The 13061-nt window shown below is 33.3% G+C and overlaps 1 non-coding gene across 1 annotated transcript; it reads right to left on the reverse strand.

Moving 5' to 3' along the window:
- Window positions 1–11935: 11935 nt before the first annotated feature.
- LOC139874038 (small nucleolar RNA R71) lies at window positions 11936–12042 on the reverse strand. The gene has a single exon (XR_011767742.1). It is a non-coding gene; the product is annotated as a small nucleolar RNA R71 (small nucleolar RNA).
- Between the last annotated feature and the right edge of the window lie 1019 nt (window positions 12043–13061).

Below are 13061 nucleotides of genomic sequence, written 5' to 3' on the forward strand. Positions count from 1 at the left end.
CAAGCCTACATTGTTCCAAAATTAGTTTCTAAGCTTCCTAAATGAATCACTAAGCCTAAATGAGCTAGCAAAACATCAATTTTCCAAAAATTTCATCAATTTCTAGCCCAAAACCTCAACTAACGAATCGAGAGCTAAAAAACTATCCAAGATGCTTCATTCAGACCACATAACAATCACATTATCTAACTAAGCATAAAGGAATCCAAAATTGGGCATAAAACACAATTTTTCTCAAAAGTCAAAAATTTGACTTCGAGTGAAAACTCGAATTTTAACCGAGAAAGAGTACCTTTTACACCAAATTAATGATGGAAATGTGTTTAGGAGGCACGAGAGATTCGGATTTGAGCTTTGAATCGTCAAAAATGGTCAAGATTTGAGGTTAGAGTGATGGGGGTGATGCCGTCGGTCGTGGTGCACAGAAAGAGAAGAAGAAGAGAAAAAAGAAAAGAAAAGGGAAGGAAGGGAAGGAGAAAAGGAAAGGAGGAAAAGAAAAAAAGAAGAAAAGATGGACCCGTGCGGCTCACGGGCTTATTTCCTCGACCCGACTCGCGAATTTTTAACTTTTTTATAATTTTAAAATTTTAACTAGGTTAATAAAAGATAAAATTTTGCTTCAGATTTTAATCCAGTTATTTTATTAAGTAAACTAAAATTTAAAAGAAAAATACAAATGGACGTAGTAAAATATATTATTTTATTAAAAACAGAAATTACACAGGTTTCACAATTAAGTTCCAGAAATGACGTGGGAAGAAAAACAAGTTTAAAGCTTCTTTGACCATCCAGAGTAAATCAGCGGAGTGTACTGAAAATATTTCAAAATCACTTAACATTTTGCGCTCACGCTTTTGTAAATCTCCGATATCGTCCATGGGTTTAACCAAAGCCCTTCTAACTTTTTTAATGTTCGAAATTCCATCCCTTGGTCCAGTGTCTCGATAATAAAGTTCAAAAAGAAGTTTTGACAGTGTGTCTTGAAATAAAAGATCTTCCGCGAAGTCAGGATCACCGATAGTAAATTTAAAATTTGCAGATATATCCCGAATGATCTTTCTTTGTGGGGTTGTAAATGGAAATTTTGACATAGTGAGAATTTGTACGAGTTCAGAATATATTTTCTTTCTTTTTGCGAAGAAATTCTGATGTATTCTTTCCTCGGTAGAATTCAGAAAAACTTCAATTAATCTTTTGATGAGAAATGATGCTAGATCAAAGTAGAAGAAATCTCGGTTTCCATATTTTGAAATAGGGTTAGGTTTCTTGCTTTCAATCCAAAATTTTAATTCAGAGATCATTGCGTCGACATAACGGTTTATGTGAATTGGAGAAACTTCGTTATTGCTGAAGTGAGGGAGAAAACTGACGAATGATTCTAAATTGAATTTGAAATCAATTTCTGTATCTCGATACTTGACGAAAATATCATCCCCACATTCTTTTAATAGTTTGTGAAGAGATCGAACTTGAGAACGCAGCTCTTTTAACAGATTGATTTGAAATGTAGAGAATGAGAAAACTGAGGAATAGAAGTGCCTAATGAATTCTCTATAGACGTCTAACCTTCTACTAGAATTTAACATATTTCCAGTAAACGGAGCTTTTGTTTTATCAGTGTGTCGTTTCTCTTTGGGATTAAATTCAAACAAGTCTGGATAATTGAAAATAGTTGGATATTCTTCCCGTATTTCATCTTCTATAATCAGGAGTTCCTTACGACTGAGCCACCCTTTTGGATTGTGAAGAGGGTTGAATCCTGGTTCATTTGAGTAAAACTTATCCAAAAGTAATGAAATCTCTAAGTAGAATGAAATTATTCGGCTTCTTGGACTACAAGGATCAAGAACTAATTCTTAATGAGATTCATCAGGGTTCAGATTTGTTTTGGTTTTATAAAGAAAAACTTTGCTGATTTCCAAAGTTGTGGGAGAGCAACTGCCTTTCGCACTTTCTTCGTAGTCGGTTAAGTTTGAACTGGAATCTACAGAAATTAATATTTTGTCATTATAGTTTTGAAAATAGTTTACTATTATGGCGACTTTAAATGCTATACCGACAAACTCCTTGTTTATTAAGCATGTGTGTTTCTTGTCAATTTATCCTTGAAACAAGTGGCCAGGCCGACAACGGAGAGGCAGGATCCTTTTGGTTCCAATATAATTGGAGACTGTTCAGAAAATCCAACAACCAAGTTCGTGTATAATTGTTTTTCTTAGACACCACTCAAGAGTCTCAGATATTTTGACAGAATCAAAGATTACCTTAACAGACAGAAAATAAGTCCCCGGCAGCGGCGCTAAAAACTTTACTTCTCTCTTGATATGGCCAAAACGGACGATTTTATTTGTGGGGTGTCGTTAGGTCGCAACACGTTAGAATCAGCTACCAAAAGAGAGTAAGGGTTTTATTATTTATATTTAGCTGGGGTTTCCTAGCTATAACTCACCTACTTGTCTTCCTTTTAACGAGTAAGTGGTAAATATAACTCAGGTTCGTATTTTTGTATGTTTGCTTAGTAATGTGGGACAAAAGTGCCTATATAGTTAACCCTAATGACAAGAGGTGATAGATTAACTAAATAAAACAGTAATTTAACTTATAAAGACAAAGATAGATAGGTATGGAGAATAGAATTCTGATGGAGAATTATCACAAGAGTTCAACTTCCTAGGATAAACACTAAACCTCAATCAACTGGGCTATGAACCTAACTGATTTGTCACTAAGAGTTTAGGCCTTGAAGATTCTGGCTAAGACGGATATCCCTACTCCCAACGTTAACCTTAGAGGGTTTAAACGAACTTATGGATAAAATCCTAGGTACATGAACAAAGTGGTATACCTATAAAGGAAAGACTCAGCTTTTCTTAATCCTAGTTGGTCTAACTATAGCAATATTCCACCACTTAACACTATGCTATGCCTTAACATTAACAGACGTGCAATCTTAGATATTCTAAGGTACTACTATTTGGATTAGAGGTCTCTCCTTTGCGATCACTTATTCAACCCCAGATCATGTTACAACATCTCAAGAACGTTGCTTCTGATGCGAATCATGCTTTTGAGCAAGCTAATGTTCACTGAACTCTATGTTGCCTACTCGAATCACAACCTAAATGGGAAGCTCTTCTTTGACGAATAAATGGTTATTCGTACGTAGGTACTATATCCCTATTGTGACGTTAAGCACACATAACTACTTACTTTGTATCCTAGGGTTGATCAGGTCCTAATACTAGGTTATAGCCACGTGAATAAGCGGAAAGGGTGATCCGTAATTTAAACTTCTAAATCGTCAGGGTTTCAGCATAACAATAGGATAACTTTCAGATAAAGTATTCAAGATATAATAAACATTTGTAACAGATAGACAGGCATGCAAGATGAAACAACTTAAGATAACAAGATAACTTCATTAAATTAAGGAAAGCGTTCACCATTTACAGACGAGATCTAGACCATTACAAGTGCTGACATCCTCTAGACCGCTCCTATTACAATCTTCGGCATTCGCCTCCGGGTACTTAATTTCCCGCTCGGAGGTGAGAAGGCCTTGAAAGCTCTAGTGAGAGAAAGTGTATTGTAGTGAGAGAGTGAGGAGAGGTGTGTTGAAATTGGATGACAAAAAGCCTTTAAATAGACTTGGATTTTCCTTGCAAATGGCTGGCAGGCCGTTTGCAGGGCCCGTTTTCCAGAGTGGCCCGTTTGCAAGGGCCGTTTGGCAGGCCGTTTGTGAGCCAGACAAGCCGTTTGGTAGGATGTTTGGCAGGCCATTTGGCTTTCCTGGTCACCTGATTTTCCTGGATCGTAACTTGATTTCTTGTCTTTCACCGTTTTCGCTCTAGAATCTTCGTTTTAGCTCCGTTTCTCTTGATTCTTTTTGCATCGTCTTCGTAATTACTTTATCTACAAATTTAACCAAAAAAGTGATTATTTTACTGACAAAGTTTTGAACTTTATGCTTTTTGGGACTCAATATCGGGGGGTAAAAACATGACTTTTTAGCCGATATCAGATGTTAACAAAATAAAATATAAAACATAACAATAATATTAGGGGAGAAAAAAATTCCCGTGATTGGTGGATGTATCAAGCCACTTCATTTTGTAAAAATCTTTTTGTAAGTATATAATTTACTTACTTTAACAGTTTACAATTATAATACGCATATCAACGATCGATACAAAACTATATTGTACCCATTTAACTATTATACTCGTAGTTAATTTAAGGTAAAAAAAAAAGTACCCCGAATTAACCGTTAGTATATATATAAATCAATATTACATTATATGAAAATATTAACATTTAAAAAAGACATTATGTGATACTTGTTATTATTATGACCTAGAAAACGCTCGAATAAATAACATCCATCGTGATGAATGATGGATGTTATTTCTTCGAGCACTTTTTTTCAACTTGTGTGAAGTTTTTTTTTTAAAAAATTTAGCCCGATTTAGAGAGTAGGGTTTAGGGATTAGGGTTTAGTGTTTTGGGTTTAGTCCAAAACTCAAAACCCTAAACTCTAAACTGTTCGGGTAAAAACCTCAATCTTAACCCTAAATCTAAACCCTAAACCTTAAACTCTAATATCTAAATAACATTCATCACGATGAATGTTATTTTTTGAACGTTCTCTATGTCAAAATAATAACATTAATCACAAAATTTCTTTTTTAAATATTCATATTTTTACCTAATATTAATATTTGTAAAAATATTTTTTTAAAACGAAAATAAATAAAAAATTATTTTCCCCCTTCCCCCATACATTTTACTTCCCTCTGGGTCCTATATATATATATATATATATATATATATATATATATATATATATATATATATATATATATATATATATATATATATATATATATATATATATATATATATATATATATATATATATATCACAAATAAATACTCTATTTTTTTTTTTTTGAAAGGCAAAACATTTTTACTATAAAACTCAAAAGGAGTACAAATCAGGCTTGCATTTTGAGCAGCATAGCCCATAAACTAGAACTATTACATACATTTGTGATTGAATACTCTATTATAAATCAATAAAAATAATAATATAAATAAATAGTTAATAATATAATTTATAAAAGGGAAAAAAACAATTATCCCATTTACACTCTACTCCCCCTACAATCCAATCCACTAACCCTAACACTCAACCAATTTAGCCCGATCCATCTAAACAATTCCCAAAAACCAATATCCAACCTCCTCTTGCACAATCAACTAATTCATCCAAGCCCATTAATCCAAAACAAAATTCTCCAGCCGCGTATAACAAAAATGCCGTCACATCTCCTATTTCAATCACAGATAAAACCAATTGCTCACAACCCTCAACCACATCCTCCACCCATCGACAAAAAAATACGCAAAGTTCACCGCTTAAACAATGGAACTCAGTCCTTTATCACAAGACATCCTTTCGTATCCTCCGAGCACAAAATTCCAATCGCAACAGTAACCCTTCCAACCCTTCTATCTCTTCTCAGAAAAACATCAAACCCAACTCCAAAACTTAGTTAAGCAATCGCACCAAAACTAACACCAAACCCCCTTACCCAAAACATCCAAAAGTAATCCCTTAAGACCTGAGTCTTCCAACTATTCCAATTCAAAAGCTAGCGTGAACATTCATGAATATGGTGATAAATTAGGATTAAAGTTAGTTAAAAACCAACATTAATTCTATTCTCTTACCCCTCGATCCCTTAAGTTTCTTTATGAAGATTTTATCAATGAATATTCATGAATTCGGGAAGGATGACAAATTCAAAAGTAAGGTTAATTGGTTTCGACGAATTCGTACCTCTGAATGTCCCAATGTTGTAGCAATCCAGGAAACTATGTGCGATGAGCTATCTGATAATTGGTTGGAATATGTTTGGGGATCCCCCGACTTTGGCTACATACAAAAACCAAAGGTAGGCAAGTGAGGTAGCATGCTCCTAATTTGGGATACATCAGTCTTTATTATTTCGCAAGCGGTAGAAAAAGACTATTTCCTAGCTATTAAAGGTAACTGGTTGGGTCATGTAGAGGAATCGAATATTGTAAACGTCTACGGGCCTCATAATGATGAAGGAAAAATAAAAATGTGGGAAAGCCTTGAAAGTTTAATGAGTTACCAAAATGCCGAGTGGGTTTTATGTGGTGATTTTAATGAGGTCCGTTATGAATTTTAAAGAAAAAATTGTGAATTCATTGCGAGACGTGCGGCTAGATTCAACTCTTTTATTGATGAAGCATCCTTAATTGATGTACCTTTGGTTGGCAAATGTTTTACAAGAATAAGTGATGATGGCATCAAGATGAGTAAAATAGATCGATTCCTAGTATCCGAGAATGTTAACCAAAGATGGGGTGAAATCACCTCAATTGCATTTGATCGGAACACTTCGGACCATTTTCCAATAATTTTAAGAGATTCCAACAATGATTTTGGTCCCAAACCATTTCGCGTTTTTATGTGTGGTTCGAATAGGAAGTAGTCGAACATATTATTATTGAAGCTTGGAATATTCCAGTAACTGGTGTGAGGGCTGATTGTTATTTCTGTAACAAGCTAAAGAATGTAAAGGAGGCGTTACATGTATGGTCCAAATTACAGTATGGTCAGATAGATACTGAGATAGAAAACACAAAGAAAATCACTTTAGAAATTGAACAGAATGCTGAAACTATCGACCTGTCCGAAGCAGAACGTGAATCTTGGCTAAAACATAGAGAGATGTAGCTTAAAAGAGAAAAAAAAACTACAATGCTTAAATAGAAACCCCGTTACAAATGGGCTTCAGATGGAGATGAAAACTCGATATTCTTCCACTCAATGGTGCGTCGAAACCGTAACAAAACAAACATTCATGGGCTTTGGCAAGAAAACCCGAAGGTAATCGAACAAGAAATCCATTCGTTCTTTAAAAAACAATTCGCGAAACAAGAACACGAGTCTTTTACTATTGAAGGGCTAGACAATCTCAATTGTAACAAACTATCTGAATTCGAAGCAAACCTCCGGGAAAATCCACTTAGCGAATCTGAAATTTGGAGCGCAATTAAAGATTGTTGGGATTCAAAAGCACCAGGCCCCGACGGTTTTAACATCAAATTTTACAAAAAGTTTTGGTGGCTCATCAAAGATGAACTCATAAAAGCATTCGAATGGTTATGAAGTTCCAACACCATTTCCAAAGGTTGTAATGCCTCCTTTCTTATGTTGTTCCCAAAGAAATCTGATCCAGTTGACCTTCATGATTACCAACCGATTAGTTTAATTGGAAGTTAATATAAGATTGTGTCAAAAGTATTAGCCAATCGTCTTAAAAAAAATAATCCCAAAAATTATTGGTTCCGAGCAAAGCGCTTTCATTAAGGGGCGTTTTATACTTGACGGTATTTTAATTGTTTATGAAACAATCGAGGATCAAAAGAAAAGAAAAGAACCTTGCTTACTCTTTAAAGTAGATTTCGCGAAAGCTTTTGATAACCTTGATTGGTCTTTTCTTGATTCCGTTGTGACCGCCATGGGGTTCGGGTTTAAATGGAGATTGTAGATGAAAGTATGCCTTAGGTCGGCTTCCATTTTCATTTTGGTTAATGGTTCACCAACCTTGGAATTTGCACTAGAAAGGGGGGTACGACAAGGTGACCCCTTATCGCCTTACCTTTTCATCATAGCGGCCGAAGGTTTGAATCGACTAGTATCTAGGGCCGTAGAGTAAAACATTATAAAAGGAGTCGAAGTTGGAAATGATAAGGTCATGATGTCACATTTGTAATACGCCCATGATACTATATTTATTGGAAAGTGGGGTAAAAACAATGCAAAAAACATTATGAAGCTTCTCAAATATTTCGAGATATTGTCTGGGTTGAAAGTAAATTTCTCAAAGAGTAGCTGATAATGCTAAAAACAAACATATATTTCATAGCATTATCCTTCAAGAAAGACAAGCTTTTAGTTACAATTTTTCTATTTCCAAGTGATTATCGTTTAAATAATAAAAGGTGAAGACAAAAGACATATTCGACAATTTGAAGACGCAAACGACCAAAATGCTAAAAAGTACAAAGTACAATCCAAGTGGTTCAAATTATTACTGAGAAACGTCTAAAAGTTACAAGAGTACGAGCTGCGAAACGCAAAGTACAAGATATTAAATCGTACGAAAGGACGTTCGAAAATCCGGAACCGGGACCTGAACCAACTATCAACGCGCGACGCAACGGGCCTGAAATTACAAGTCAACTATGCACATGAATATAATATAATATATATATAAAATATAAAATTATATATATTATATTATATTATTTAAATGTGTCGGCAAACAAAAAAATAAAGCAATGTGAGCTGTCCCAAGTCACCATGCGATCGCATGGCCTGGAAGAACAATTTCCATGCAATCGCATAGCCTCAAAGTTGTGGCCAGGTCTATAAATTCAGCATTTTTCGGACGAGTTATACACACCTTCATCATACACTTATCTGCACTCTCTCAAATATATTTATATTTATTTTATAATTATAATTATAATTTTAACTTAATAATAATAAGGTTATAGTGGTGAATGTTTTAAGTTTGTAAGTCAAAATTCTGTCCGTGTAACACTACGCGATTAATACTCATTGTAAGTTATGTTCAACCTTTTTAAATTAATGTCTCGTAGCTAAGTTATTATTATGTTTATTTAAGCCGAAGTAATCGTGATGTTGGACTAAATATAAAGACTGGGTTATTGGGCTTTGGACCATAATTGGGGTTTGGACAAAAGACCGACACTTGTGAAAATTGGACTATGGGCTATTAATGGGCTTTATATTTGTATAACTGAATGATAGTTCGTTAATTTAATATATAGATTTACAATTTGAGGTAATTATAAATAACCACATACACTCGATCGGACACGATGGGCGGGATATTTATAAATACTAATAATTGTTCATTTGACCGGACACGGGGATGGATTAATAGTCAATGGACTCATTAAAACAGGGGTGGATTACATAGAAGGACACTTGGTGTAATTGTTAACAACGTATTAAAACCTTGGTTTACACGCAGTCGATATCCTGGTGTGATCATTAACAAAGAATTAAGACCTTGTTACAGTTTAAGTCCCCAATTAGTTGGAATATTTGACTTCGGGTATAAGGGTAATTTGACGAGGACACTCGCACTTTATAATTATGACCGATGGACTGTTATGGACAAATAACCAGATGAACATATCGAATAATTCAGGACAAAGGACAATTAACCCATGGTAATAAATTAAAATCAACACGTCGAACATCATGATTATGGAAGTTTAAATAAGCATAATTCCTTTATTTTATATCTCATCGCACTTTTATTTATCGTCATTTTAATTATCGCACTTTTAATTATCGCACTTTTATTTATCGTCATTTATTTTACGCTTTAAATTAAATTGTATTTATATTTAATATTTTACATTAGGTTTTAATTGTGACTTAAGACATAAAATTGACAAACTGGTCACTAAACGGTAAAAACCCCCCTTTATAATAATAATAATAATACTACTTATATATATATATATATATATATATATATATATATATATATATATATATATATATATATATATATATATATATATATATATATATATATATTATACAAATATAGTTTAAAATATATATAGCGTTAAACTCAGCTAGCTTCCTGTGGAACGATACGGACTTACTAAAACTACACTACTCTACGATTAGGTACACTGCCTATAAGTGTTGTAGCAAGGTTTAGGTATATCCATTCTATAAATAAATAAATAACTTGTGTAAAATTGTATCGTATTTAATAGTATTTCGTAGTATTTCGTACTACACCTCTCACACATCAAGTATTTTTGGCGCCGCTGCCGGGGACGCCATAGAACGCTATAATAAAAAAAAAATTAGTTTTTAAGCTATTTTTATAAAAATATATTTACATAAGTTTTAAAAATATAAAAACATAAAAAAAATATATTTCTATATTTTTAAGTGTTTAAATTAAAAAGTTTATATATTTTTTATTATTTCTTTTGTTAAAAATTAAAACTAATAAGTAATATTTTATATAACTAATAAGTTTATATTTATATTTATATTTTATATATATTAAACTCAGAAAAAAAAATTAATTAAAAGAGTAAAAGGGCCGAGAACTGTAGCAGCCCAACAAATCAGGCCTGATATTCAACACCATGCGACCGCATGGATTTATAACACTCAACTCATGCGGTCTCATGAGTTGATGTGACAGGTCTGGTACATATGACCATCAAATTAGGGTTACGTATTATTATTATTATTATTATTATTATTATTATTATTATTATTATTAATAAATTAGTAATTAGGGTTTAATTTAATAATAATTAGTTTTAGTTTTATTATTTATTTTGTATTTTTAAGTTTTAATTAGTTTTATTAATATATAAATTAATACTTTTATAAAATAATAATATAAAAATAATATTTTTGTAAAATTGTATTTTTATCAACTTAGTTTATTTTTGTATTTTTTATTTTTCTTTATTATCTTTTAATTCGTAACTTTTATAATGTATTGTTCGTAACTACTTTTAAGTTATAGTTTTTGCCGTAGTTATTTTGTATTTCTAGATCTTTAGGCTTTGCCGTAAAATCCCTTAAGTGCTTTTTCTTTAGATTAAGATTTAGGCGCTTTAGAATTTTACGACGTCGCTTATCGCTTTAATATTTAATAGATTTAAGTGCCTATTTAAGTTATTGCCGTTTTGGATATAGAATTCCTTTTAAGGTTTAATTCCTTTAGACGAAAGTTTTAATTTTTAGTTTTTAGACTTTTAAGTTTCGACGCTTTACTTTCTTATTATTATTTTTCGACCTTTTATTTTTTGATGTTTTTCGACGCACTCTTTTTCTTTCTCATTTCTACGCACTAGTTTTTAGGACATAGATTTTATCTTCAAAATTTTGACGAAAAATTATTTTAAGCGGTTAAATTGATAGACATCCAAAATTTTCTGGTTCGTAGTAATAGTTGGATTTGTTAGTGGCGAGTTGTGGGCTTCCGATTTAAAGGGTCCTGGCTACCTGCTGCATCTATTGGCTATTCGAAACGTGGGCAAAATCAGAAAAATCTATTAATTTGATAACTTATATAATTTTTTATTTATTTATAACTAATAGGATATTCAGTGAATGCACCGAGCAAAACGTTCACCACCTTTCATACGTTCACCACCTGTAACTCGATCAAGACATCTAGCCAATATTGTCGCCGTTGATTTTTCTTTAGAATCGTCATCTAGTCGACCAAGTACTCCAATTCAAATTTCCGATAATCCATTTTTTGAACCAGACATCACAATTGAGAACCCGGAGGATATACAAGGACAATTCAGAGATCCTGAACCACTAATCATTCCTCCTGAACCATAAATCATTCAACCAGAGATTGTCGAGGAAGAAACCATTAAATCAGAATCCTCTAGTGATTCAGATTCAACAAATTCAATCATGGAAAATCAGGAACCTCTAAGTATGGAAGACTGAATGAGAGCTACATGCATTGGCCAAGGTCATGCAATTACTCAACCAGACATTAATGCGTCAAATTATGAAATCAAAGGACAAATCCTACACATGGTAACCAATCAATTCCAATTTAGTGGTACGCCAAAAGAAGATCCAAACGAACATCCTCGTACCTTTAATAGGATCTGTACTCTATTTAAGATCAGAGAAGTTGAGGATGAACAGATCTATCTCATGTTATTTCCCTGGACTTTAAAGGGAGAAGCCAAAGATTGGTTAGAATCGTTACCTGAAGGGGCGATTGATACATGGGATGTTTTAGTTGAAAAATTTCTTAAAAGATTCTTTCCGGCATCTAAAGCCGTGAGACTTCAAGGAGATATTGTTACGTTCACACAGAAACCAAATGAAACTTTATATGAAGCATGGACAATATTTGGAAAGTTGTTGAGAGGATGTCCTCAACATGGTTTAGACACTTATCAAATAGTACAAATATTCTACCAAAGATGCGACATTACTACACGAAAAGACATCGACATAGCAACTGGTGGTTTCGTTATGAAGAAAATCGCAACTGAAGCTTACAAAATTATTAATAACACAGCCTCCCACTCACATGAGTGGCATCAAGAAAAAGACATTGTTAGATCATCTAAAGCAGCTAGAGCCGATTCTAGCCATGACTTTGATTCCATTTCCGCAAAGTTAGATGCTTTTGAAAGACGAATGGAAAAGATGACTAAAGATATTCACGCAATACGAATTAGTTGTGAGCAGTGTGGAGGACCACATTTGACAAAAGATTGTCTCAGTATTGAAAAACAATGGAACAAAGAGAAAATGTTTCATACATGAACCAAAGGCCTGTAAATAATTATCAAAATAATTATCAACCGCCAAGACCAAACTACAATCAAAATCAGAATTATAACCGAAATGTTCCATACAACAACCAACAAGGTCCTAGCAATCAACAAGTATCTAATAATACTTACAATCAGCAAAGACCTATTTTTCCAAATAAATCACCACAAATCGATGATAAAAAGCCAAATTTAGAAGATATGATGCCGAAGCTAGTTGAATCTCAAACACAATTTTTCACATCTCAGAAACAAACCAATGTACAAAATGCTCAAGCATTTAGAAATCAACAAGCTTCTATCCAAAATCTAGAACAAGAAGTGAGCAACCTAGCATGGTTGATAGGTAACAGAAAACCGGGGAGTCTACCTAGCGATACAAATGGTAACCCACGAAATGAAACAGCTAAAGCCATTACCACAAGAAGTGGTATTACATTCAAACCTCCTGAAATACCCGTAATTTCTGATGACTCTATTCCTACTCTACAAGTACCACAGCCTGAGCAAGAGAAGGAAACAGAACCGGTAGTTGAAAAGGTTAATGAAGATAACACAGTTAAGGCAAAGCCTTATGTTAAACCATACCAACCACCACTTCCTTACCCGAGTAAAATGAGAAAAGA

The sequence above is a fragment of the Rutidosis leptorrhynchoides genome, chromosome 10, assembly GCF_046630445.1.
Source record: "Rutidosis leptorrhynchoides isolate AG116_Rl617_1_P2 chromosome 10, CSIRO_AGI_Rlap_v1, whole genome shotgun sequence".
NCBI classification, from domain to species: domain Eukaryota; kingdom Viridiplantae; phylum Streptophyta; class Magnoliopsida; order Asterales; family Asteraceae; genus Rutidosis; species Rutidosis leptorrhynchoides.